The sequence below is a fragment of the Geotrypetes seraphini genome, chromosome 18, assembly GCF_902459505.1.
Source record: "Geotrypetes seraphini chromosome 18, aGeoSer1.1, whole genome shotgun sequence".
Lineage (NCBI taxonomy): Eukaryota > Metazoa > Chordata > Amphibia > Gymnophiona > Dermophiidae > Geotrypetes > Geotrypetes seraphini.
Window position 1 is genome coordinate 9902641 of NC_047101.1, and position 27248 is coordinate 9929888.

The window sequence follows — 27248 nt, forward strand, 5'->3', positions numbered from 1 at the left end:
TGTAAACATCACAGAAGCCAAGGACATGATCTTGGGAGAGAAATGTCTGGATAAGCAGCTCGAGCCCTTCCTTCTCTCTCATCCACGAGTCACACAACACACAAGAGGGCTGCGCTCAACTCACAATGCCTCACAAACTCTGGGCGCCCTGAAGGCAGCTCAAGCTCGATGTGTGGATAAAGAAGAGGAGGCGATCGCGTTTCCAGAGACCTTCCCCCGGTCGGATCCCTTACCAGGCGTTTTTCTCACAGCATCAGCACATCCTGCTGGGGAAGGGGGTAAAACGCGGATCTCACGGATCTAAACCCGCACGTCCTTACAAAAATCCGAGCTCCGTGCCACTTTTTAGGTGGCATCAATTTTTGTTTTCCAAACACAAAAAGCAACCTACAAAGTGCGGGCAACCGTGGAACAACAACAAAGTAGAGCCAGAATGCCCACTAGACTAAGCCAGCACCCCGCCGCCTTTAGGCTCAGCCTAGGTTCCATCCTGCCGAAGAATCGTTCCCAGTTCGATTAGGCTCTGTCGCTGGATGCATCGGTCATTCTACAGAAGCCCAACCACCCTCTCTCGGGATTCTCCATTGTACTTACCAGTGCCGGAGACGATCAGATGCAGGGTGGACAGCCGAGATCTTGCAGCCACTGGCATTTAAAACCAAATCTTTGCCCAATTAGTATCCCCCACGTTGGAGACAGCAAGCTAGATGTGCAGGCTGCAAGCTAGGGCGAAGGCTCCGTAGAGGCGAGCTCCAGGGGCTGCCTTGCAACTGCTGCCTGCCCTACTTCTGATGGCTGGAGCCAAGCTCTCTGACGTCACGCCTCCATTTGCATATTCAGCCCAAAAGCTGACACCTGTGAGCTTGTCGGTCTGTCAACGAGGGGACGAGATCTTCCTTTCCTCCACCTAAAGCCCCGCCCCCTTGACCTTCTATTCGAGACCCCGCCCTCCTGGGTGGAGCGTTTGTTCCCTCCCCCCCCCTGCTGGCTCTCGAAACAGCGAGGCTGGGACAGGTGCTGTCAGCGCTGCATCGTGACACGTTGGATTAAGTATTACTTGTACCGGAGGCACAGCAGAATATTTCATGTAGTTAAAAAAAAATTTCGCCTATCTACCAAATTATTACATGCATAAAATAAAACAAACTCCATACATTCATCAGTACATATTAAAATGTTCTTTTAAACATGCCATCGTCCAGTAGTCAAAATATTCTGACATCTGCTGATTTAAACGATCAGTTTTGAAATGCCCTTACAAATAAACGTCATTACAGATCTAAAAATAAATAAATAAATAAATTTAAAATTTGCATGTGATCTCAGTGCCCCTTTCATTGAGTTCATTGGGCTCACCAGGGATACTGCTGTCATACATGTTTCCTATACTGTACATCCTGAGTATTCTCTGTTCACAAATTTCAATTTGGAATACAGTACTCCCTCGAAATTCATGGGGGGTTCCGTTTCAGGAACCCCCGCAAATTTTGAAAAACCGCAAATATGGTTTATCGCCTGTCCAGAGGCAGGAGAGTGCGGCTGGGGCAGAAAATCACTCGTGGTATGCTCTGACCGCCTCTTCCTGTTACTAAAGTCAGGCTACGCCAATCAGGACACGCCAGATAACATGTCAAAGCAGCTCCTGATTGGTGTAACCATGGCTTTAGTATAAGGAAGTGGTGGTTGGCAAATACCGCAAATTACTGAGTCCGCAATTCATGAATTCATGGGGGTTTACTGTATATTTTCTTAGAATTTGGATCAAGTACCATAGTGCCTCTCCATAGAGAATGATGGTCAAAATTAGATACTTGGCCAAGGTCACAAGGAGCATTCATGAGAGAACATTAGCTTTTCTAGCCTTTAACCTGCTCTTCTAACCCAGGGGTGTCAAAGTCCCTCCTCGAGGGCCACAATCCAGTCGGATTTCAGGATTTCCCCAATGAATACGCATGAGATCTATTTGTATGCACTGCTTTCAATGCATATTCATTGGGGAAATCCTCCCAAAATTTCCTGGGGGACCGATTCGCCCATTTTCTGATAAGGTACACAGCAGCATTCATCAACCTTCTGACACCTAAGGACCGGCAGAAATAAAATAATTATTTTGCAGATCGGCAGTTGAAGAACACTGGGCTAAGTCATGGGCCAGACCCCGCCCATTTCCACCCAAACCGCACCGGCCCACCGCTCATCACCGGATGAGCTCCAATGACCCTGTAGCTCGGGAGATCTGCAACCCCGAGCTACTGTTTACTGTTCCATAACAAATAGGTGGGAGGGTGGGAAAATCCGCCCTGGAGGACCCTAAATAGGACAAATCCTCCCACTTCCCCCCTATATAGCCTCGGCCCCACGCGGTACCCACCTTCCCACCAATCAAATTTAAATACTCTGCCTGACTGACCCTCTAGCCTATCCTATCCTTCCCCGGCCGATGAGCGACACGAGGGCCTACCAGCCCCGTGTTATATTCCGCCCATCGACACGGAGGCCTCGAGCTTCCATTTCTTAGGACTCTAGAGTTGATGAGGGCAAATTCACATTTTCTATTTACAATAAACAACAAAAAATGCTATTTCTGTTTATAGAGAACTGATGTACCACTTATGAAATGGGAGGACAAGTTGTGGATTATTTGTTAAATCTAAATATAGCAATTTGCTTTGAAATAATTGCATTGAACGTTCCCTGTAAATTTGTGGATAAAGTCTATACATTGTATAGGTTGTGGTGACATGACGGCTTGTTGCTGGCCTTTGGGGGGGGAGGGGGGAGGTGTGAATTAGAGAATGACACTGGAACCATTTTTCACCGTCCCCGCAGGAACTCAATTTCCCCATCCTGTCCCCATGAGTTTTGTCGCTGTCACATTCCTATAAGCTCTGCCTTAACCACATAAGCCTCAAACACTTATTTTAAAGTGTTTGAGTCTTGTGCAGATGAGGGCGGAGCTTAGGCATTGGTGGAATGAGGCATTATGACATCACAATCTGAGCTCTAGAATGTTGCTACTTAGGATTTTAAAGTGTTTGAGTCTTGTGCAGATGAGGGCGGAGCTTAGGCATTGGTGGAATGAGGCATTATGACATCACAATCTGAGCTCTAGAATGTTGCTACTTAGGATTTTTAAGTGTTTGAGGCTTGTGCTGATGAGGATGGAGCTTGCAGGGACAGGAAAAGAACTCCCAGGGACGGGAAAATGAGTTCCCGCGGGAAAGCTGGCACAAAAGCACTTAGCTGTTTCTGGCAATTTTTGGCAGTTCAGCGTTATAATAGTTGGAGCCACTCCATGTGTTGGTTGACCTCATAACATGGTTTGATCAGAGCTGGTTCCAGGAGCCTAACAGCTCCTTTCCTCAGGAACCGACGCCGAACACAGAGCAACCAAAGGCCCGCCGCCGACACTTTCCAATCAGCTGACAGAATGAAACCGAGGCTTGGAAGTACTTTTTGAGGCGACGGGAAGGGTAGTTTGAAGGATTGTGATATATGCGAGTTGAAGGAGTGTGGGACTTTAATAACAGATGCTAATCCCTCCAAGTTTTCTCCATAGATCGCTTTGTGAACCATGCAAGCTATCTTGAAATGGATTCTTGTGTTCGTCGGTAGCCAATGCAATTGTTCTAATAGTGGTCTTGCCCTCTCGTATCACTTCTTTTTTTTGAGAATTAACCTTGTGGCTGTGGTTTGTAGCAGTTGAAGTCTCTTGGGCTCTTCTGCAATACCACCATATCGTGAGTTGCAGTAGTCCAGGAAGGGTATTAGGACTGAAACTGTCCTGAAACTGGTCTGAGTTAGGACTGGTCTAATTGTCCTCAGTTGTCTCATCTTAAAGAATAATTTTTTTTTTCACTAGAGAGGCGATATGTGTTGTAGGTTAATTTTGAGTCTAGTGTTAACTCCCAGTACTTTGGAGGAATTTTCTATCTATAGGACCTCACACGTAGATAGTTCCAGTTCTTTGCTCTGTAGTGAATTATCATCTCCAAACCATAATGTAGGCATCTGTTATAGCAATGTATCGCAAACCAGTGTACTTCCTGAGATTTTAGGTGTGCCGTAACACACTGACGAGGAGGAGAGTTGTCCACGCCAGCTGACTGCCTACGGGATGTGCCTCTCGCGGCAAGAGGCATGTCCTGTAGGAAGTCAGCCAGTGCAGATGACTCTCTTCCTGGCTGGCATCTCTCCTCCTCTCCCCGCACCTCCCAGATCCCTCCACCAAAGCGGGTTGCAGTCATATGCGCCTCCGCGCGTGTGCGTGATGTCATCGTGTTGACATCCGTGCATAGAGTCGTTTGAATGTACCATTGTGACATTGGAGGAATAAAGATCTTCACATTATCGGATGAGTTGGAGGACACTTTTTTTTAGTGCACATCCTTCTGATCTGGACAATTCCATTTTTGTTTCTTTGTATCTGTGTCTGTGGTTTCGTTTTCCCCTGGTTTCTTCGTTCTCTTTCTAGATCCAATGGGCCAGCAGAAAATCACGGTCCGTTGTGCAGATACGAAAAAAAAAAAAACCCAACCACCACCATTAAAGTGTTCCTGACCTTATCTGCACCTAGTAATAGTTTTAGCACATCCTGAATGAAGCAAAAATGATATGACATGGAGCCCTCGCTGAAATTTGTTTGCTTGTGTTCTGCAGTTTGCTCCCTGGAGGCCAAGAGAGCTTGAGAGAGAGGTAAACGTGGAGTTGACCTTCCTCAATGAAAAGTAAATGAAATTCTAATAATAATTGCAACCCACCGAAGGCATAAGGAATTAGTGGAATATAAATGTTTCAAAGGGATAAATGTTTCATTGTGCCACATTTCAGCAACACAGCACTTCTGAGATGCGTTGCACTCGTCTGACGAGCTTTCATTATTCATGTCCAACAGGCTTCGCCGAGGAATTCTCCATCTTTGCACAGGAAACCTATTGCTAATATATTATGTAGCATTTGCACAACAAAGGAGCCAGTCATGCAGTCTAGAAGGAAAAATGAGTTAAGGGGGAAAAAAAATAAATAAATATTTGATTGGCATATTTACTGCCGGTAATAAAATGCCTATTAATAAAACAGATAATGCAATTGGCGCTTTCTACAATATATCTCAGTTAGATGATTGATCCATGTAAAGAAAATGTAAGGAGACGACGGGATAAGATAATCATAATGCAAGGCGCACATATATTACGAGGAGTTTACTTTTGGGCTTCCTTGGTTTTGATAACTGCGTGCGTACAGCAAATGATTATAATGCAGAATTTAAGTTTCTGAATTATTACAGGCGATGGCAAATTCTAGATGGGTAAAAAACAACAGACTGTGGATATGGATGTTCTGAAAGATGATTTTTATTCGCTCTTCATAATAAAAATACAAATAAAAGTCTGAATTAGTAATACACGTATGATTGTCCTGACGGACCCTACACGGTCCGTGTTTCGGCGAGACCGCCTTCCTCAGGGAGCCAGATGATATAGGGCAGTGGTTTCCAACCCTGTCCTGGAGGAATACCAGGCCAATTGGGTTTTCAGGCTAGCCCTAATGAATATGCATGAAGCAAATTTGCATGCCTATCACTTCCATCATATGCAAATCTCTCTCATGCATATTCATTAGGGCTAGCCTGAAAACCCGATTGGCCTGGTGTTCCTCCAGGACAGGGTTGGGAATCACTGATATAGGGTACAAAGATAAAAATATGAGCAAAACAATGTACGTGTCTGAGCATCAAACGTGAAATGGCGTGGCGCGTAAAATCGCAGTGAGAAAAATTCTAGATGGGTGCACTGGAAGTGGAATGGCAGGTAGGAAAAAGGAGGCGATACCGGTTCTGTCTAAGTCTCTGGCGGGACCCTATTTGGATTATTGTGAAAACGTCTTGAGACCACATACCTTCAGAAGAGATATAAAGATCACTGTATGTGTCAATGACTTATGGTGACTGTCACATGTGTGATGGTTTTATGGCAGACTCGAATTGCCTTCCACAGTCCTCTTTATCCACTGATTAATTGAAAGAGAATGAATTGCTGAATGGACTAAAGGTGTCAGCAATCAAACTCGGCTTGAGGGTGCAGTAGGCAAATGACCTATTGAGCACTCCACGAGGCTTCATACAAAAAACTACAAACAAAATTATGATGAAAGACAAGCTGGGAGGGTGACCCGTAAAATGCGCGCCCTGACAATTGCAATCACAACAAATACGTGCACTGAATGGGAGGTGACCCGTCAAATGCGCCCTGACAACTGCGTTCCATATGGATACCATTTTGTCTTTTTGATGGTTACGAAGTAACCCTTTTTTTTAAAGGGGTGGATGTGGGGGGCCATCCCTCCCACTACACGTAAAAGATTCACATGGGATCTAGTGTTAGGGTAAGGTTTAGATTATGATTATGGGAACCCTTTACATAAGTGGATATGTGGAAGGCTCTGATTTGCTCAGACTCCTCAGGCCCCATCCCTTGGGAGGGGCTTGAGGCGCCAAGGGGGCGGGGCCTGAGGAGTCTGAGCAAATCAGGGCCTTCCACCTATCCACTTATGACAGATTTAGAGTAGCACAATGTATGTATACCTTTCAAACTTTCCCTCTTTGGTGTGCACACTTCATGGGGCACAATTGTCGTGCGTGCACTTCTTCATGCGTGCATTTGTCGGGGCGCATTTGTCGTGTGCGGATTTGTCGGTGTGCCGCTGGGAGAGATATGACAGAGACACCTGAGGGAGGGGGTTATCAGTGTATGCTACTGTTACGATTTTTATTTTTAACCAGTAACAAGTTATTTAAGTTCAAGTCCCATTTTATGCAATAGGACCTAGTTACTAATGACTGAACAGTAAAATCACCCATCTTTACAATAGCCCAACACTGATAATTTTCCACCTTAAATGCCTCTAACGCAGTGGCGTAATAAGGGAGCGGGCGTGTGGGGAAGTCTGCCCCGGGCGTCATGTTAGTGGGGGTGCTGGCACCCCTTCTCCCCTTGCCACGTGTGTGCCCCCCTTCCCCATAACTCTAATCATCCACTGCCTTGAGCAAAAACTTCAACGTGTTCCTCACGACCCCGTCAGTTCTCCCACTGTCACTTCCAGGTGTCATGCTTAGGAATTGATGTCAGAGGGAGAGCCGCCAGGGTCGCGAGGAGTACATTGAAGTTGTCACTCATGGTGGTGAACAACTAGAAGTAGAGGGGGAAGGGAAGGGGCGCACGCATGGGGGGGGGTCGGGAAAAGAGTGGGGGGTGGAGCCTCTCACCCTCATGACGCCACTGCTCTAAGGTATCGAGGTACAGGAAATGGGCCTCTTTCAAAGGAAATGAGGCTCTATTAAAAAAAAAGAAAAAAAGAAAAGGTCATAGAATTAAGGATAAAAGATGAGTCTCAGGAATAATCTAAGAAAATATACAGCCAGTCCCCGAGTTTACAGACACTTGACTTAAGTACGATTCATACTTAAGAACGCGGTTGCAGCTTCATTTGGTTTCACTGAGCAGTATGTCCAGTGGCATAAACGCCTACACTTCTCCTGCAGCAGATTCAGGCATGATGCATGGCCGCATTAAGAACAGTGGGGTCCTTTTACTAAGGCGTGCTAGTCGTTTTTGCGCACGCTAAATGCTAAGGCATCCATAGACTATAATAGGTGCGTTAGCGTTTAGTGCACACTAAAATGCCTAGAGCGCCTTAGTAAAAGGACCCCAGTGTGTGGTTGTGCATGTTGTACCTTAGGGCAAACACTGGTAGGGACAGTTGGACCTTTTGTCAGCTGGGAGCAAAGGTTAAGCAGCAAGAATCTGAAAATCTACAAGTTCTGAGTTACATATAAATCCGGCTTAAGAACTGGTTTAAAAACATAACTCATTCTTAACCCGGGGACTGCCTGTGTAGGAATAATCAAGCCTTTGTGACATCACTGAAGAGTTTGGCTCTTAGGCATTGGTGGAATGAGGCATTATGACATCACAATCTCAGCTCTGGAATGTTGCTGGTGGCTTCATTTGATTTCACTGAGCAGCATTTCCAGTGGCATAGACTCAGCAGGTGCAGGAACGATACATGGCCGCATTAAGAACAGTGTGTGGTTGTGCATGCTGTACCTTAGAGGGAACACTGGTAGGGACAGTTGGCCCTTGTGTCACCTGGGAGCAGAGGTTAAACAGCAAGAATCTGAAAATCTACAAGTTCTGAGTTGCATACAACTCTGACTTAAGAACAGGTTTAAAAAGCGCAACTCGTTCTTGAACCGGGGACTCCCTGTATCTATTTTTTCACAGTAAAGGTGGTGGATGCATGGAACAGTCTCTCAGTGGAGGTGACGGAGCCAGAAACCGTATCTGAATTCATAGAAACATAGAAACATAGAAAGATGACGGCAGATAAGGGCCATAGCCCATCAAGTCTGCCCACACTATTTACCCACCCTCTTAAATCTACTGACCCCCTAAAGAATAATTGTAATTATACTGTCACTCTACTGACCCGCTCATTCAGTCCTAGTGACCCTATCCCTTGGCATGACCTCGTAGGGATCCCACATAGGTATCCCATTTGTTCTTGAAGTCTGAGATGCTGCATGCCTCGACCACCTGCACTGGAAGCTCGTTCCAATGCTCAATCACTCTCTCCGTGAAGAAGTATTTCCTGGTGTCTCCACGGAACTTCCCTCCCCTGAGCTTGAGCGGATGTCCTCTTGTGGTCGAGGGTCCCCTGAGAAGAAAGATATCATCTTCCACCTCTACCCGTCCCGTGATGTACTTAAATGTCTCAATCATGTCTCCCCTCTCCCTACGCTCCTCGAGAGTGTAGAGCTGCAATTTGCTCAGTCTTTCTTCGTACGGGAGACCCTTTAGCCCCGAGACCATCCTGGTGGCCATCCGCTGAACCGATTCAACTCTGAGCACATCCTTACGGTAATGTGGCCTCCAGAATTGAACACAGTATTCAAGAACACATGGGGACAAAGCACAGAAGATATCTGGGAAAGGGATCGCAGAGCTGAACAGTTGGTGTAGCTGGGCAGACTAGATAAACCATATGTCCTTTTCCTGCCACCATGCTCTGTGTTGCTATGATTTTTGTTAATATTCATGTACACGTGGGTAGTCACATTTGTTCACAATTTCAATAAAAGCGACTTGTGCCTGAATTATGCTGAGCCACTGCATAAAAATGAGGCCCTCTGCAGTTCGGCTTCTATTTGTCCTGCGATATTCTGTTCCTACTTCACGTTACTGGTTTGAAATCTTTGCTCCAGATCGATGTGGAGAAAACAGAACATGAAGTTCTATAGCCGAGATCATAACAATAGAGCTATTGTTGAATATGGAATATGCCAGCAGACAGTTCGTAAAGTGGGCACCTACCACTGCTTATCATTCTATAGAGCTGCTAGACAGACACAGGGCCGTACTTTTTTAAAAAAAATTTATAAATCTTTATTAATTTTCTTTTTCTTTTTAATAATTCTTTATTCATTTTCACAAATTACATTAAGTGTTAAAATTTTCATTCACAGTAACAATAAGTACATCACTTATAAACAATCATTGGTATATTACATAGATTTATTATGAATTTTTGGAAATCAATTTGGGACCAAATTAATAATTTATTAGAGGACCCAGTGGCATTATCCTATGATACTGTGATATTTGGTATGGATATGAGAGCAAAAAGTCAGATTTCTGCAAATAACAATAAATTATTACTAATAATGACAGGGGTTGCCATTCAACAAATCACATATAATTGGAAAGACTGGAGATTAAATTATAACTTTTGGTGGAATTCTTTATGCCATATCTATAAAATGGAAAGATTTATTGCGTTACAAAAGGGATATTTTAAGAAATTTCAGGATGTGTGGAAACCATTAACAAAATAGTCAGGATTAAGTAAAATTATTTCCCTTATGTTTATCAGTTTATGAGGTAGGGAGGGGGGTATTTTATTATTACATATATCATACAATAATGGAGTATATGGTTGGGAGGGATGGGAGAGGGGTGGGGATAAGAATCTATGTAATCTTTATTAATTTTCAAAACCAATACAAAGTGCCATAAATTATACATACATTTATAACAAAATAAGCACTTAAATTCCATCAATAACAATGAAGATAATACATTAATCCCTCCCCTCCCATCCAACAATTTGATCAAGAAATGAACCAAAAAATATATCCCACCCACCCCGTCCTGGACATGTGTAAAAATAAAGAAAAGATTTGAAAACCAAGACACTATGTTGAATTAACAAAATATAATTTATATTCTGCATATCCTACAATTCTACGCAGATTACAAATTATTCAGGTACTCTAAGCATTTTCCCCTAACTGTCCCAGTGGGTTCCCGCTCTAATGTACCTGGGGCAAGGGGGATTAAGTGACTTGCCCAGAGTCATGAGGAGCAGTGCGGGATTTGAACCCACAACCTCAGGGTGCTAAGGCGATAACTCTAACCACTGCACCACACACTCCCCACATTAAAAGATTTATTAGATATCCCCTGCTCGGTAGAGCTTACAGTCTAATCAAACAAACAAACAGGACAAGTAGGGGGTTGGGAAGTTTCTCAGGGTGCTTTACAAGCGAGTGGGGGTTAAGAGTTAAAAGGAACCTTGAAAAAGCAGGCTTTTAGCCTGAATTTGCATACTACCAGGGATGGAATTTGACGTAGTGACTCAGGCAGGCATATGGCGCAGCAACAGAGAAGGAACATATTCTGGAGTAGGCAATAATGGAGAAGGGTACAGAAAGTGGTATAGTAAGGGGGGCAGGGAGGAAGACCGATCTGGGCACCATCTTGTTAGAGGTGCCAGTATCTTTCCGTGCCCCCCCCCCCCCCATGCACCACTCACATCCTCCCTTCCATTGTGCCTCTTTAAATCTTAACCGGCACAAACAACTTCTCCAGCCTAATGCTGACACAGGCCTGGCTCCCCTCTATAATCGCTTCCTAGTTGCAGGGCCAGGAAGTGACATCAGAAAGAAAGCCAACACCAGTGCGAGCAGCAAGCCGGAGTAACTTCCTACACTGGCGAAGATATAAAAAGTTATGGGGGAAGAACATAAGACTCCGATCTGTTCGTGGTCCCCTTCTTAATCGTTCCAAGCATTCTGTTTGCTCCTTTCGCCGCCGCCGCCACCACACATTGCGTGGACGGCTTCATCGACTTGTCGATCAGTACTCCCCAAGTCTCTTTCCTGGGGGGTCTCTCCGAGTACCACACCAGACATCCTGTACAAGATTTTTGTTACCAACATGCATCACCTTGCAGTTGTCCACGTTAAACTTCATTTGCCAGGTCACGGCCCATTTCTCGAGCGTGTTTATGTCCTGTTGTGGGTCTTCGCAATCCTCCTGCATCTTCACTACTCTGAATAACTTCGTATCATGTGCAAATTTAATCACCTCGCTCGTCGTTCCAATTTCCAGGTCGTTTATAAATATGTTGAAGAGCACAGGCCCAAGCACCGAACCCTGAGGCACTCCACTGGTGACGCTTTTCCAGTCTGAGTATTGCCCATTTACCCCCACTCTCTGTTTTCTATCCACCAACCAGTTTTTGATCCACGTGTGTATTTCACCCTCAATCCCATGGCTCACAATTTTACGAAGTAGTCGTTCATGCGGGACCTTGTCAAACGCCTTCTGAAAATCCAGGTCACCTTTGTGTATTTGCCTTTTAACTCCCTCCAAAAAGTGCAGCAAGTTTGTCAAGCAAGATCTTCCTTTGCTGAAGCCGTGCTGGCTGGTTCTCATCAGATTGTGTCCGTCAATGTGGTCAACGATGCGGTCCTTTATCAGCGCCTCTACCATCTTTCCTGGTACCGAGGTCAGACTCACCAGCCTGTAGTTTCCCGGATCTCCCCTCAAACCTTTCTTGAAGATCGGCGTAACATTCGCCACTTTCCAGTCTTCTGGGATCCTTCCCAATTTGATCGACAGATTGGTTATTTGTTGAAGGGAGGGTGTGAGTGTGATGTGGGGGTATGGAAGCAGCGAGGGCTTGAGAGGAGGGCACAGAGGGGTACCGCAAACCAGGACACCACCTGCCCTCACTATGCCACTGGGTATAGAGAGGAGAGACTTGCCCAATGAATGGAGTTTCCAGGGAGGAGTATAGGGAGAGGTATTGAGGAGCTGCAGAGAGAATCGTTTAAACGTAAACTCTAAAAATTGAGCTCTTGATAGATTCCGATGCTTTTTTTTTTTTTATTATTAACAGAAGGGACCCATGTGATCTCCAAAGTTCATATGTGAAAACCACATTTCTTGTTGGTCATTAAACAAATTTCACATCAACCTACGAAATATTCCAGGTTTCTGCAGGGCTGATGCAACAGCTCGAACTGCCCTCAAATCTGGGGAAATTGTTTCCTGGTGAAAACTCGCCTTTCTTCTCTCTCAGACTTAGAACTTGCATGCTTTAATATAGGAAGGAGAAAGCTTTCATTTATCATGCACGCTATCTTGGGAACCTATCTAGAAGGGTTTGTGTTAAAGACGTCTGAGATTGGAGAAAATTGAATCATACTCATTGCTATGCAGGATGTATATTTTGTTCTAACGAACGGAAAGTTAAATCATTAAAAAAAAAAAACCTCCCCCCAAAAATCCAGGCCAACAAGCCTGGCACAAACAGCAGAGACATAGCTTCCTCACTTTAATGTGTCAGTGCTAGCAAAAACATGTTTTATATAATTTATATAAGAGTTAAAACAAAATCATGATTTTCAAGACTGGATTCCCTAAGACTCCCAGGTGTCTCATCACCTTGTCCCCATCTTTCTTTCTTTCTTTTTTTAATTTAAAAATTAGCAGCATGAAAGTGGGGCCTAGGCCTCGGAACTATTTTTCAATTCATTTTGTTATATCTGTGACCACTTATGTCTGCTATTTCCAGCGGTAGAATTTAACTTTAAAAAAAATACATACAGCGATTTGCAAACCTGATCCACACAGTCAGGTTTTCAGGATACCCGTAATAAATAGTCACGAGTTTGATTTGATTTGGTTTGAATTGGTTGAATTGGCTTGGTAATTGATCATACCATTAAAAGCTGATTAGGACAGCTTGTTCACCCTCTCCAAGGTAGGGAGAATGAGAGGACACTCTCTAAAGTTGAAAGGGGATAGATTCCGTACAAACGTAAGGAAGTTCTTCTTCACCCAGAGAGTGGTGGAAAGCTGGAACGCTCTTCCGGAGGCTGTTATAGGGGGAAACACCCTCCAGGGATTCAAGACAAAGTTAGACGGATTTCTGCTGAACAAGAACGTGCGCTGGTAGGGCTAGTCTTAGTTAGGGTGCTGGTCTTCGACCAGAGGGCGCCGTGTGAGCGGACCGCTGGGCACGATGGACCACTGGTCTGACCCAGCAGCGGCAATTCTTATGTTCTTATTTGCTTGCAATGGAGGCAGTGCATGCAAATCTAACTTATGAATATTCAGTGTGGATATCCTGAAAACCTGACTGGCTGGGCTCCCTGAAAACAACTTTGAAAACCCCTGGCACAGATGTTCTCAGGGATAGAGAATACCCCCCAAATTGCACACACCATGACCAAATTCTCTGTGATTGCAGATTTGCGAGATCCTAGCAAAAACGGTAGCAGAACGAGACTTGGGGGTAATCGTCAGTGAGGACATGAAGTCTGCCAATCAAGTGGAGCAGGCTTCGTCCAAGGCAAGACAAACCATGGGCTGCATACGAAGGGGTTTCGTCAGTCGTAAGGCGGAAGTCATTATGCCATTGTATAGATCCATGGTGAGGCCCCACCTGGAATACTGTGTGCAATTCTGGAGGCCGCATTATCGCAAGGATGTGCTGAGACTGGAGTCGGTGCAAAGAATGGCCACCCGGATGGTCTCGGGACTCAAGGATCTACCATACGAAAAACGGCTTGACAAATTACAGCTATACTCGCTCGAGGAGCGCAGAGAGAGGGGAGACATGATCGAGACGTTCAAGTATCTTACGGGCCGCATCGAGGCGGAGGAAGATATCTTCTTTTTCAAGGGTCCCACGACAACAAGAGGGCATCCGTTGAAAATCAGGGGCGGGAAACTACGAGGTGACACCAGGAAATTCTTTTTCACTGAAAGAGTGGTTGATCGCTGGAATAGTCTTCCATTACAGGTGATTGAGGCCAGCAGCGTGCCTGATTTTAAGGCCAAATGGGATCGGCACATGGGATCTATTCACAGGGCAAAGGTAGGGGAGGGACATTAAGGTGGGCAGACTAGATGGGCCGTGGGCCCTTATCTGCCGTCTATTTCTATGTTTCTATGGGTGGGGAGGGGAAAGTATTTGGAAGAGTTTAAAAATATTTAAATATAATATTGTAATAAATAATATGATTTAATATATTAATAATTGGGAGGAGGGGGGAAATGGATGATTTCTTTAATAATGTGTGTAATATGGGGTATTTTATGCAATCTGTTAAAGTTATATTAATTGTAATACACTGTCAAAGCTTGAAAATTAATAAAAAAAAATTATAATAAAAAAATAAATAAGATCGAATACTTGTGTGAACCGCCTGTGCTCTGCCCAAACTGTGCCCACGTGAATGCCCCATTGCAAGATACATGCCATCACATCTTGGGGCATACTTACAGAATACCACACTTGTGATGTCTGTAACGAGGTCCCTCCTTACAGAACTACAGTGGTGCCTCGCATAACGGACGCCTCGCACAGCGAACGCTGCGCATAACGAACTTTTTGTCTTGCTCCCTATAACGAACTTCGTTTCACACAACGAAGTCGCCCGAGGGGCCCGGGGGGGGGGGGGCGGAACTACTCTCGCCGCTTCCTAATGTGAGCCGGGAACAGCAGCACCCTCCTGTCTGAATGCAGTGTTCCATCATCTCCCTCCACCTTACCTTAGATGCCGAGTTTTCCGGCTTTCTTTTTCGGCCAGCCACACACTTTCAAAGAGCAGCACATGCGCGCATGCTCTGTTGTTCAATCTTCTCCTCTGACGCAACCGGAAACCGGAAGTTGCAGGAGAGGAGAACATTGATCAACTTCAGCAGCTGCGCGTGCACAGCTTTTTGAAAGCGTGCGGCTGGGTGAAAAAGAAAGCTGGCAAACTCTGCATATAAGGTGAGGTGGAGGGAGGGAAATGTAGGGCTGCAGAACGAATTATTTTGTTTTACATGTATTCTTATGGGAAAACGCGTTTCACACAATGAACTTTTCGCATAACAAACTTGCTCCTGGAACGAATTAAGTTCGTTGTGTGAGGCACCACTGTACTTTCCATGTACCTATTAAGCTTTGCTCACTGCCATACTTGTCGATTGTTATTTTGTTTATCTTTCACAGCGACGTGTCTGAGCATCTTTCCTGGGAAAATTTAGGAGTGAGGCACCTGCCTCGTGAAATCACCTGTTTGGGCTGTTGGGGATATTTCGTGACAGTCAGATAGTGCCACTGAATATCCCCTCTAAGCCGAAACTGGCTATGGTGTGGGCGGGCCAGGCGTACAGTCGGCACTTATGTGGTTAAGCGCAGATATTCACGGTGACGGGACTAAATCGCGCGAGACAACGGCGCGCCGACAACTGAGCGCAAGGTTGACGGCGCGCCGAAGAAAAGCACTATTTTAAAGGGCTCCGACGGGGGTGTGTGGGGGGAAACCCCCCCAATTTACTTAACAGACATTGCGCTGGCGTTGTGGGGGTTTTGGGGGGTTGTAACCCCCCACATTATACTTAAAACTCAACTTTTTCCCTAAAAAACAGGCAAAAAGTTTGGTTTCAAGTATAATGAGGGGGGTTACAACCCCCCCAAACCCCCCCACAACGCCAGCACAATGTCTGTAAAGTAAAGTAGGGGGTTCCCCACCAACACCCCCCGTCAGAACTCTTTAAAATAGTGCTTTTCTTCGGCGCGCCGTCAACCTTGCGCTCAGTTGTCGGCGCGCCGTTGTCTCGCGCGATTTGGTCTATGAACCGATATTCACTACTGAATGTGATAAAGTAACCAGACAAATCAGACCACATAAAACACAGCCCTATCTTTGTCCAGTTTCACTTATCTGGTTAACCCTTTCAGGACCATAAGGATCGTAGGCCAATTTTTGTGGTTTTGACGACATTTTTATGGTAAAAAGGGCTTGCAGATGCCAAAAAATTGATTTTTTTTGTGAAATATCATTATTTTTATTTAAAAAAATCACACTTCTGGCTTATGGACAGTGTGGCAAGTGAATCTTCTCGTCAATCTGGCAACGACGCTAATGAATGAATGTCGGAACCAGTTTGTTTACATAAAGGCAGTATCATATGGAATCCGTACATATCAAATTTAGAACTGTAGACTATCCCAATCAAAATTTATAGGATTTTAAAGTTATGGGACAAATAGGTCCCTTGGTCCTGAAAGGGTTAAGGGCTGAACATTGGACTGAACAAGTGCTGGCTTTCCTCCCTACCCAGATATTTTTTTATTTATATATCACTTATAACCTAAGTGGTTTACATTCAAGTACTCAAGCAATTTTCCCTGTCTATACCAGCGGGCTCTCAATCTATCTAGAAACATAGAAACATAGAAAGTGACGGCAGAAAAAGGCCAAGGCCCATCGAGTCTTCCCACTCCATTGACCCACCCCCCTAGTTAATCGCTCTCTGATGACCTTTTCCCTCGTGGAGATCCGACCTGAGCATCCCATCTGTTCTTAAAATCCGGCACGCTGCTGGCCTCAACCACCTGTAATGGGAGCTTATTCCAGCTGTCCACCACTCTTTCAGTGAAGAAGTACTTCCTGGTGTCGCCATGAAACTTCCCGCCCTTTATTTTCAGCGGGTGTCCTCTTGTGGCCGAGGGTCCTCTAAGAAGGAAAATATCATCTTCTACCTTGATGCGACCAGTGACATACTTAAAACGTCTCAATCATGTCCCCTCTCTCCCTACGTTCTTCGAGAGAGTATAGCCGCAATTCGTTCAGCCTTTCTTCGTATGATAGATCTTTGAGCCCCGAGACCATCCTGGTGGACATTCTAATGTACCTGGGGCAATGGGTCTTGCCCAGGGTCACAAGGAGCAGCGTGGGTTTGAACCCATAACCTCAGAGTGCTGAGGCTGTAGCTGTAACCACTGCACCACACACAGATTTAATCATCATTTATACATGTAAGCAGGTGGTTCGCCTTTTTTTTTTTAATGTTTGTAAAATGACTTCTTCATATGCACGGGTACATGTTTTTGCGATGGCAGCATATGCATTTTATGAGAGGCTCCACATTCAATAAGCCTTTTGTAAAATACTAGTGATTTTTGGAATGCACAGACTAAAGTATAGGGTTTTTGACCTAGATACCCTATTCAAAATTATTCTCATGATGCAACAAAGTTATTTTTTAACCTGAAGCAATTGTGAAGGTCATTCAGCCATTTGCAAAGACATCTTGTGTGTTAGCCATGGAGAGATGGGGCATTAGCTGGCATGGACGAGTCTATATAAGGCGCTGGAGCTTACGGCATCTCAGAGGAAACAGTAAGAGTGATAAGTAAAAATTCATGGCTCGAGTGAAAATTCTGAAGTAGGCATTATTCAAGGAAATCCTCCCAGGGAAATTAGGATTCCACAGCCACATAGGGAGATTAAGTGATTTAATATATCATTTGTGAAAGATGTGGATGAAGGGCTAAAAGCAGTAATATGTGTGAAATCCTGAGCATTAAGGAGATGGAAAGGAAAGGCTTTAAGTGGTTTTGTTTTGTTTTTTTCCTGTGTATCGTAGAAAACATACCTCATTTTTCACTTCATTGACAGTCAGTTAGAACCCATCAATACAAAAATAATTTGTTAGTGGCATACATTATCGTGCCGCTAAAGAGTGATTCGTAGAAGTATCTGTGTGGAGAGGAATCTTTCTTATCCTGATGATCAAAAGGATCTGTTCAGGACAGGCTTGGCTCAGTTCTATCCAATTTAAGAACATAAGAGCTGCTATACTGGGACAGACCGAAGGTCCATCAAGCTCAGTATCCTGTTTCCAGCAGCGGCCGACCCAGGTCCCAAGTACCTGTTAGAACCCAAAGAGTAGCAACATTCCAGAGCTGAGATTGTGATGTCATAATGCCTCATTCCACCAATGCCTAAGAGCCAAACTCTTCAGTGATGTCACAAAGGCCTGATTATTCCTACACAGGCAGTCCCCGGGTTAAGAATCAGTTATATTTTTAAACCAGTTCTTAAGCTGGATTTATATGTAACTCAGAACTTGTAGATTTTAAGATTCTTGCTGCTTAACCTCTGCTCCCAGCTGACAAAAGGGCCTACTGGCTCTACCAGTGTTCGCTCTAAGGTGCAGCACGCACAACCAAACACTGTTCTTAATGCGGCCATGCATCGTTCCTGGACCTGCTGCAGAAGAAGAGTAAGAGTCTATTCCACTGGAAATGCTGCTCAGTGAAATCAAATGAAGCCACCAGCAACATTCCAGAACTGATATTATGATGTCATAATGCCTCATTCCACCAATGCCTAAGAGCCAAACTCTTCAGTGATGTCACAAAGGCTTGATTATTCCTATATAGGCAGTCCCCGGGTTAAGAATGAGTTATGTTTTTAAACCGGTTCTTAAGTCGGATTTGTATGTAACTCAGAACTTGTAGATTTTCAGATTCTTGCTGCTTAACCTTTGCTCCCAGCTGACAAAAGGTCCAACTGTCCCTACCAGTGTTTGCCCTAAGGTACAACATGCACAACCACACACTGGGGTCCTTTTACTAAGGCGCTCTAGGCATTTTAGTGTGCACTAAACGCTAACGCACCTATTATAGTCTATGGATGCCTTAGCGTTTAGCGTGCGCAAAAACGACTAGCACGCCTTAGTAAAAGGACCCCACTGTTCTTAATGCGGCCATGCATCATTCCTGAATCTGCTGCAGGAGAAGTGTAAGAGTTTATGCCACTGGACATACTGCTCAGTGAAACCAAATGAAGCTGCAACCGCGTTCTTAAGTATGAATCGTACTTAAGTCAAGTGTCTGTAAACTCGGGGACTGGCTCTATATTTTCTTAGATTATTCCTGAGACTCATCTTTTATCCTTAATTCTATGACCTTTTCTTTTTTTCGTTTTTTTTAACAGAGCCTCATTTCCTTTGAAAGAGGCCCATTTCCTGTACCTTGATACCTTAGAGCAGTGGCGTCATGAGGGTGAGAGGCTCCACCCCCCACTCATCCATGATGTCACAATGGCTTGATTGTCCTAGACTTGGCTCACATAAGAACATAAGAATTGCTATACTGGGACAGACCGAAGATCCATCAAGCCCAGTATCCTGTTTCTAACAGTGGCCAACCCAGGTCCCAAGTACCTGGCAGAAACCCAAACAGTAGCAACATTCCAGAGCTGAGATTGTGATGTCATAATGTCTCATTCACCAATGCCTAAGAGCCAGCGTCACCAATGGCTTATATTGGGACTTTATGCCAGTGCTATTTTGACACTCTGAGAATAAATGTAACTATTGGTTGATATATACATCTTGCTTGTCTTTTCCGCTTGCCACATTATAAAATGGCCATAGGGCCATCCATGTGGAGAGGTAGCCTAATGGTTAGTGCATTTGGCTAAGAGCCAAGGCAGAGATCCAAAGAGAGCTGGTTCAGATCCCACTGCAGCTCCTGGCCATTTTCTTTTCTTCATTTTTAAATTTTGAGTCCTTCAGGGACACAAAAAGTGCTTACTGTGATCTCCCATGCTGTACCCAATAGATTATTGTAACCTGGATCTAATCTAATCTAATCAGGATTTCTTGATTGCACTTATCCTGGACAGGTTCAAAGTGATAAGAGACCCAAGCAGCATCACAGGGAAATGGTTACATCACATTGTAGACAAAGGTTACACTGATACAATAGGGGAAAAAGTTATAACATATTACATAAGAAGGTTACATTGTTGCAAGAGGGGAAGTAGTTACATCACATTGAGGGGCATATTACATCATCATGGAGAGAGGGCAGAGTTAATGAAGTGAAAGGAATTTAACAAATAGGTTGGATGTGCCAAGTACTAGGTCTAAATACAGATATCTAATCAATACTTAGGGCTCCTTTTACAAAGGCACGCTAGCGGTTTTAGTGCACGCTTAGTTCATACTAAGACTGCCAATCAAGTGGAGAAGGCTTCATCAAAGGCAAGACAAATGATGGGTTGTATCCGAAGAAGCTTTATCAGCCGGAAGCCCGAAGTTATAATGCCGTTGTACAGATCCATGGTGAGGCCTCATCTGGAATATTGTGTACAATTCTGGAGGCCACATTACCAAAAAGATGTGCTGAGAGTTGAGTCGGTTCAAAGAATGGCCACCAGGATGGTCTCAGGACTCAAAGTCCTCCCGTAAGAGGAAAGGCTGAATAAATTGCAGCTATACTCACTCGAAGAACGTAGAGAGAGAGGAGACATGATAGAGACATTTAAATATATCACCGGCCGTATTGAGGTGGAGGATGATATCTTCTTTTTTAAAGGTCCCTCGGCCACAAGAGGACATCCGCTGAAAATCAGGGGTGGGAAATTTCATGGCGACACCAGGAAGTTCTTCTTCACCGAAAGGGTGGTCGATCGTTGGAATGAACTTCCACTTCAGGTGATTCAGGCCAGCAGCGTGCCGGATTTTAAAAGGAAATGGGATACACATGTGGTATCTCTAGGGGGGTAAATTCAAGGGGGTGGGGTTGTTAGAGTGGGCAGACTTGATGGGCTATGGCCCTTTTCTGCCGTCATCTTCTATGTTTCTATGTTTCTATCTTCTAAAATGCCACACGTGCTAGCTGCTACCGCCTCCTTGTAAGCAGGCGGTAATTTTTTGGCTAGCAGACATCTTAAATTACTACTCGAAAGGGTCCAGAGAAGAGCGAATAAGATGGTTAAAGGGTTGGAGGAGCTGCCGTACAGCGAAAGATTAGAGAAACTGGACCTCTTCTCCCTTGAACAGAGGAGATTTTGAGGGGACATGATCGAAACATTCAAGATACTGAAGGGAATAGACTTAGTAGATAAGGGCAGGTTGTTCACCCTCTCCAAGGTAGGGAGAACGAGAGGGCACTCTCTAAAATTGAAAGGGGATAGATTCTGTACAAACATAAGGAAGTTCTTCTTCACCCAGAGAGTGGTGGAAAACTGGAACACTCTTCCGGAATCTGTCATAGAAGAAAACACCCTCCAGGGATTCAAATAGGGGAAAACACCCTCCAGGGATTCTAGACAAAGTTAGACAAGTTGCTGCTGAACAAGGACGTACGCTGATAGGGCTAGTCTCAGTTAAGCCACTGGTCTTTGACCAGTGGGCTGCCATGTGAGCGGACTGCTGGACATGATGGACCACTGGTCTAACCCAGCAGCGGCAATTCTTATGTTCTTAAATGAATAGTTAACATCTTAAAAAGCCAGTTTCATAAATACTCACAAGTACAGTTCATCCTAAAACCAGCATTAGACAATGCATCTTTTACTGAAATGCTTCTAGAAATAATGTAGTTTTAAGTATTTCTTTAAAAAAAACTTCTGAATATCAGATAACGCACTTGCTGGTTTTTGTATGTTTATGTAATAGATATTATTAATATTGCACATCACTTAATACAAGTTTAATCAAATTCATTAAATCCAATGCAACTGACGATCAGACATCTAGTAAATTACACAGAAAGCGATCCTTTCAATTCTAGCAGCCTAATCAGCCATTTGTGATTTCATTTACTGCACAGAAGTGAAATCGCCTCTTCCAGGAAATAAGCTTTATGGTGCAACACTGCCTCTGACAACCAGTAAAAATGAGGAAAATGCACTTACTGTAACAGCCATCATGCACTACTGATGCATTACAAATTTGTATGTATTTCATCCCAGTCTCTGACATCTTCATCATTTCCGACTTATCCTGCACCAAATATCTTACCTGATGGATGCCATCTTAGCACTTAATCCCTCAAGAAGTTTAATCAATGGTGTCCATCAAGATCACACCTTCTTTTCTATTTCACACGGTCCTTCCTTGGCAGACTTTTACCAAGTAGGGTTTTAGCCAAAGCTATCAAGCTGGTTTTTTTTTTCTTTAACGCAGATACACTGGAGAACAAATTCCAGGAAAATACTTGTTTCTTCAACAAATGTGGATTAATCTAATAAAGTCTGCAACCGTGAATTGGAACATAATCTTGCAATATTTTTTTGCCACGCAGGGGTTTAGCTGAAATGTGTACATCACTGTCCACATAGAAACTTAACTTTTTGTTTTATGGAAGAAAAGTCTGAAACACTTGGCATAAGAACATAAGAATAGCCATACTGGGCCAGACCAATGGTCCATTAAGCCCAGTAGCCTGTTCTCATGGTGGCCAATCCGGGTCCCTATTACTTGGCCAAAACCCAAGGAGTAGCAACATTCCAGTATCTCAAAGAACAGCAAGATTCCGGAACCCCAATGAGAGCAACATTCCAGACCTGGGATTGTGATGTCATAATGCCTCTCCACCAATGCCTAAAAGCCAGCCTCATCAGTGATGATACAATGGCTTAATTGTCCTATACTTGGCTCATATAAGAACATAAGAATAGCCTTACTGGGTCAGACCAATGGTCCATCCAGCCCAGTAGCCCGTTCTCACAGTGGCAAATCCAGGTCCCTAGTACCTGGCCAAAACCCAAGGAGTAGCAACATTCCAGCATCTCAAAGAACAGCAAGATTCCGGAACCCCAATGAGAGCAACATTCCAGACCTGAGATTGTGATGTCATAATGCCTTCTCCACCAATGCCTAAGAGCCAGCCTCATCAGTGAATGGCTTAATTGTCCTATACTTGGCTCATATAAGAACATAAGAATAGCCTTACTGGGTCAGACCAATGGTCCATCCAGCCCAGTAGCCCGTTCTCACAGTGGCAAATCCAGGTCCCTAGTACCTGGCCAAAACCCAAGGAGTAGCAACATTCCAGCATCTCAAAGAACAGCAAGATTCCGGAATCCCAATGAGAACAACTTTCCAGAGTTGAGATTGTGATGTCATAATGCCTCACTCAACAGTGCCTCAGAGCCAACCTCATCAGTGATGTTACAATGGTTTAATTATCCTATACTTGGCTCATGTAAGAACATAAGAATAGCCATACTGGGTCAGACCAACGGTCCATCAAGCCCAGTAGCCCATTCTTACGGTGGCCAATCCAGGTCCCAAGTATCTGGCCAAAACCCATTTCCAATAAAATCTCATTGGCTTCTGATAAACACACCGAATTACATATAAAATCTTGTTAACATTTAAAACAAAATCTCTCCATATACCACATTTGCTCATCAAGAATTCTTAAGATCTGGTAGTGAACATTTTTTATATATCCCTTTTCTGAGACACATTTTCTAAGACACAACCTTCAAATGTATTCTTTTTTTCTGTTAGTGCACCCAAACACTGGAATTCATTACCAGGTTACCCAAGAGATGACGAAAATATCGATAAATTGAAAACAAATTTAAAAACCTTTTATGTTTAAGGACGCATATAACCCAAGACGTTCCGCCCAAGCTGATTGACTAGGGCCAGAAATATTAATTAAGAAAGAGCATCCCTTCTCTTTTGTGCCATCCTCTTCTCCCTCTTTCCTAGAAATGATGTGGTTCTACCCTTCCTCCCTTATGTCTCGGTTTGTCATGCATCTACCCAAAGTACATCAAATTTGAATAAACTTGGAAACTTGCATGCTACCAATCCAGGGCAAGCAGCGGCTTCCCCCATGTCTTTCTCAATAACAGACTATTGGCTTTTCCTCCAGGAACTTGTCCAAACCTTTCTTAAAGCCAGCTACGCTATCTACCAGATAGAAATAACAGTCTGTAGCATGAGCTTTCTACTCTCTTCATGTCATTGATGCATCAAATGGCATGATTGGCCATGAACCTTTGATCTAAGCCCTCAGGTTAACTGCACGTGATGTACAACTAATGTGGGAAGCCAACTTCATATCCATAATACCGTTCACAGGCCTTCTTCACCAGTGGCATTGTGGCTTTTCTTTGTGCTTTCAGACAACTCACTGCAGATGTAGCAGTGACATTTTCAGGTTAATTAACCATGAGGTCGAGCAATTACTAGCTAGTAATCAACTTCTCCTAGAAGCAACACATTAAAACAAGCCTAAATAAGAACATAATGATGCCATATTGTACAGCGTCCAAAAATGTTGTTACCTTTAAGGGCATTAGTGATGCCTTACAAGCCAGTTAGGGCTTTACGATTGGGCACTCAAAATTTACTTGCTGTTCCTGTGGTTGGTTCTGTCCATTTGATGAATACAGGAGGAGAGTGTGGCGCCGTGGTTAGCGCTGCAGCCTCAGCACCCTGAGGTTGTGAGTTCAAACCCCACACTGCTCTCTGTGACCCTGGGCAAGTCACTTAATCCTCCCCAAGTACATTAGATAGGTTGTGATGCCGCCAGCACAGACAGAGAAAATGCTTGGAGTACCTGTATGTAAACTGCTTTGCGTGTGGTTATATAACTACAAAAAGGTGGTATACAAGTCCCAATTCCTTTCCCTGATGTCATAATGCCTCATTCCACCAATGGCTAAGAGCCAACCTCATCTGTGATGTCACAATGGCTTCATTATTCTATACTTGGTTCACTTCTGATTGGAAAAGAGTGTGGCGCAGTGGTTAGGTTGTGGGTTCAAACCCCACGCTGCTCTCTGTGACCCTGGCCAAGTCACTTAATCCTCCCCAAGTACATTAGATAGGTTGTGATGCCACTGGCACAGACAGAGAAAATGCTTGGAGTACCTGTATGTAAACTGCTTTGCGTGTGGTTATATAACTACAAAAAGGTGGTATACAAGTCCCAATTCCTTTCTCCGATGTCATAATGCCTCATTCCACCAATGGCTAAGAGCCAACCTCATCTGTGATGTCACAATGGCTTCATTATTCTATACTTGGTTCACTTCTGATTGGAAAAGAGTGTGGCGCAGTGGTTAGGTTGTGGGTTCAAACCCCACGCTGCTCCCTGTGACCCTGGCCAAGTCACTTAATCCTCCCCAAGTACATTAGATAGGTTGTGATGCCGCCGGCACAGACAGAGAAAATGCTTGGAGTACCTGTATGTAAACTGCTTTGCGTGTGGTTATATAACTACAAAAAGGTGGTATACAAGTCCCAATTCCTTTCCCTGATGTCATAATGCCTCATTCCACCAATGGCTAAGAGCCAACCTCATCTGTGATGTCACAATGGCTTCATTATTCTATACTTGGTTCACTTCTGATTGGAAAAAGAGTGTGGCGCAGTGGTTAGGTTGTGGGTTCAAACCCCATGCTGCTCCCTGTGACCCTGGGCAAATCACTTAATCCTCCACTGCCGCAGGTACATTAGATAAGACTGTAAACCCACCGGGACAGAGAGGGAAAAATGCTTGAGTACCTGTGAGCAAACCACCGAGTGTGGTTGTAAAACAAGTCCCAATCCCTTTTCTACACATAATAAATCATTTTCTTATCAAGGTGCCACCTTATGGAATACACATATTTTCACGAGGAATGCTCAGTGCACTTACAAAAAGAGCGTATTTATTCCAACAGGCTATTCCAAGCTCACTTTTGGATGGATGTGTATAGTGACTTAAGGGGTGGCCAGGAAATTCTGTCTGTGGGTGGGCTTTGAGGGGGAAGGTCTTTCCTTTTTAGTTGTGGAGTTCTTTTCTAAAATTTGTGTGTGTGTGTGGGGGGGGGGGGGGGGGTTATTCTGAATGTAAACCATTTGGATTTCTCTGTAATATAGCAGTATTTTTTTTTTTTCTTTTTTTATGGGGAAAGCGTGAACGTAGTCACCCGCTACCAGAAAATATTCAGTCGACTTTCCCGCATTTGAGGAAATCGCAGGGGGAAATCCACCCGAAGTGCAATGGATGAGCCTCACCCTGGGAGAACCACCTTCCTGATCACAGAATCTCCCAGGGCAGATTTTAAACTATTAGCTAGAAAATGACATGGGGGAGAAATTTGCCCCAGTTTCCACGGCATCTGTCCCCATCCCCGTGAGTTCTGTCCTCATCTGCACAAGCTTTGAACACTTACGATTTTTAAAGTGCTCAGGGATTGTGCAGATGAGGGCAGAGTCGGCAGGGATGGGGCAGGGACAGAAATAGATCTTGTGAGGACAGGGACTCATTTGTCCCCATGTCATTCTCTAGCTAATAGTTCAAAATCTGCCCTGGTGAACTAATGGTCACTATTGTATTACTCTTCTGATCCAGTAAATGGGTTAGAAGCAGAGTTATTAATAGCCAGGGAAAGAAAGGATATATTTTATCGCCTGAGAGGCACAGCAGGAAAGATGTATAATCCTTTACAGTATTCACATTTCACATGTGCAAGTTTTAACATACTGTAGATAAAAGGAATATATCTTAGTGGTTTATGTAATAGCAAATTGAGGGAAAGAGGAATAGGAGAAAGACCATGGAAGGAGGCCTAGATTATACTTGAATTTCATCACAATTATAATATAAGTAAACAAAACATTTGATTAATGGGAGGACAGGAATGTAAAAAGCAGACTTAGACATAAGTGAATATTACTGCTGTGTGATCAAAGTACAGTTTATTGATTATATATCACAAACGGTAGATAAATTATAGTATCATCCTGCTTTAGAAGGAAAAGATTTGGTAAAGAAGTGAGTTTTAAGGCTTTAAATTCCTTAAGTGACATCTCCAGATGAAGGTACAATAACAAAGTTGGAAAACAATTTAAGAAATATACTTCAAAAGTAATTAATTGTATTAAATATTGAAGCTATAATTATAAACTTTGTTATGTTATATGTTTGGTATAGGTTTGATAACTGATTAAACGTTTATGATAATTATAGCTTCAATATTTCATACAATCTCCAGATGAAGGTCCACAGAAAATTGGTTCCAAGAGGTAGGAACAATAACCCCCCCCCCAAAAAAAAAAACCCAAGAAGTCCTAGCAAGATGGGAATGAATTTGAAGGCGAATTGGAATAACTAGTAGGTGCCATTGAGATGAACAGAGAGGAAGAGCAGGAGAATATGAGATAAGAGATCTAGAGAACTTTAAAAAATAAAAAAAATCTGATGAGTCAAAAGAAATATGGTAATGAACAGGAAGCCGGTGTTGGTGAACAGGAGAGGTATGATGCTGTCATATTTCTTTGCTTAACTGCAGTGTTTTGGATTAGTTGAAG

The 27248-nt window shown here is 43.8% G+C and overlaps 1 protein-coding gene and 1 non-coding gene across 6 annotated transcripts in view; both read right to left on the bottom strand.

The window, feature by feature from the left end:
* Positions 1-27248, bottom strand: part of FSTL4 (follistatin like 4) — a 529137-nt gene that overhangs the window by 304976 nt on the left and 196913 nt on the right. The window contains exon 1 of one of the 5 annotated variants that reach the window (XM_033927447.1): positions 595-731. The exons of the other annotated variants lie outside the window; for them this stretch is intronic. The gene's annotated coding sequence lies outside the window, so the exon portion shown is untranslated. Of the gene's footprint in view, positions 1-594; positions 732-27248 lie in introns of those variants that run through there. 5 annotated transcript variants of the gene reach the window in all.
* LOC117351930 lies at positions 25840-26000 on the bottom strand. Its single transcript, XR_004537529.1, has one exon. It is a non-coding gene; the product is annotated as a U1 spliceosomal RNA (small nuclear RNA).